This window comes from Polypterus senegalus, chromosome 7, assembly GCF_016835505.1.
Source record: "Polypterus senegalus isolate Bchr_013 chromosome 7, ASM1683550v1, whole genome shotgun sequence".
Taxonomy (NCBI): Eukaryota; Metazoa; Chordata; class Cladistia; order Polypteriformes; family Polypteridae; genus Polypterus; species Polypterus senegalus.
Window position 1 is genome coordinate 72,695,799 of NC_053160.1, and position 2,147 is coordinate 72,697,945.

Genomic DNA, 2,147 nt, shown 5'->3' on the forward strand with positions numbered 1-2,147 from the left:
GAAGATGATCATCTTGCGAAGACATTCCACGCGCCTATCTGGATGAGCTGATCACCAAAGAGAGAATGTTATTTGCTGTCAGTCTGTTTTCTAATGACAAGTTTGAAGTGAGACACAAACTCATGCTTCAGTTTTGTTGTTCACTGTAAAGCATCTGTTAGTTTATTTGTTTGTGACCACTGTCCTCTTAATACTCTGGAGTGTGCCAATTGTGATTTAATGGAGAGTGAACAGCAATGAGCAGTCCTGATGAAGGGTATACCAATGATGCTCAGACACAAGAAAGGTGCTCCATTTCAGTTCTGATGCCTGGTTTTGGACACTGTCAGTGGACTGACCTTTTTGAGTCCTCTCTGGGAAGCCTAAATAAAAATTGAAACATGTTCAGACACCCCCAGAAGCCAAAACAAGAGCAAGAGTTAACATTGAATTAGAAGACTGATGAATGCCTTTTGGTTTGGGCAAAAGATAAGCACAAACGCATGGTGCAGCAGAACCCTGATCTGCACAATGCAAAACTCAGTAAAATGCTAGGTAAGTCATAGAAGTCCTTATTGGTAAGCGAAAAGTGCCTGTTTGTTGAGGAGGCAAAGAGGCTGAGGGTGCAGCACATGCAGGATCACCCAAACTACAAATGCAGGGTCCGCCGGAGGAAACAAGCTAAGCACATCAAGCAGCTGGAGCCCTGATACTGAATGCATAGTGTGTCCAATCAGTCTGGAGCCCTGCGTGCACGTAGACAGTATCGGGGTGAACTATCACAACTCCTGCTATCAGGGTCAATTGACGCATTACAGGGAGGTGCAGGCCATGGGGACCCATTTTGACTGTTGCAGCTTGCCTTCCCCAAATACCTTGCCTCTAGACATATTTGATCTCTTATACTGGGTAAGACATTAACCTGCATCTAGCCCTGCAAGGGTTTGGTGGCAGGTTTGTGCAGCTCCGAAACACACAGAAGGACTCCTTTCTGCTCTCTGGTGTGGTGCTGAGGTGTCGCCTGCTGCACAGCAGCACCTGGGTAAACAGTGAGAGAGTGAAATTTCAAACATGCAGTGCCTGGACTGATGTTCAAATCCATTCATTAATTCTTCTGGATCAATGATGACAATAATTAAAAGTGCACTTTTTCCTCTGTAATATTTAAATACAATTTTTATTTACTCATTTGTTTATAATTTGTGTGCTTAGAATAATCTTTGATGTCTAAAATATCTTTATTCCATGTGTATAACAGAATGCCTTTTGCCTCTTTGCCAATTTCAAGAATAAGTTTCACCTTTTTGGAGTGGTCATAGAGTAGATATCATGTTTTGCTAGATTATACTGAAATAAAGGTAACTAACAAAATAAATGAAAAAATCTATGTACAGTAAAGGTGACAAATGATATTCTATTAATTTTGGACTCGGGTTCTTCTGCAATCTGTCTTACTGGATCTCAGAGCGGCATTTGACATAGTGGACCCTGGGGTTCTGTTAAAACGGCTTGAGGATGAAGTAGGCATTCAAGATTGTGCATTGAAATGGGTTGAGTCCTACCTAAAAGGTAGATCTATGTCCGTTAACATAATCACCATCATAATGATGTCAGGAACCTAAGTATCATCTTCGAGTCATCAGTAAGTTGTGAGGCAAATTTCTAAACTAAAATCCTTTCTATCACAGAAGGAGTTGAAAACAGTCATTCATGCCTTTATTCTCACCTAAATTATTGTAATTCCTTATATGTGGGTCTGCCAAAATCTGTTCTGTCACACCTTCAGCTGGTTCGAAATGCTACAGCTAGATTCTTAATTGGGTCAAGATAAACAGATCGCATCTCCCCCATTTTAGCCTCTCTTCACCGGCTATAGGTGAGGTGTTGCACTGATTTTAAAATCTTGTTGTTTGTTTTTAAAGCCTTGCATGGTCTCACTCCAAAATCTATCTGTGACCTCATTCACCCCTATGTGGCACCGGGAGCACTGAGGTCATCTGGACAACTTGTCCTTGTAGTGCCAAGATCTTGGCTGAAGTTGAGGGGAGAGAAAGCTTTCTCAGTTGTTGCTCTTAGGCTTTGGAATGACTTGCCTTTTCACATCAGGTCTTTATCCTCTATCAAGGTTTTTAAAAGTCGGCTTAAGACTTACTTGTTTTCGTCTGCTT

General features: G+C 41.5%; 1 pseudogene; it reads left to right on the forward strand.

Annotated features, from left to right (window-relative positions):
* Nucleotides 1-236: 236 nt before the first annotated feature.
* LOC120532027 lies at nt 237-900 on the forward strand (annotated as a pseudogene).
* Nucleotides 901-2,147: the final 1,247 nt, after the last annotated feature.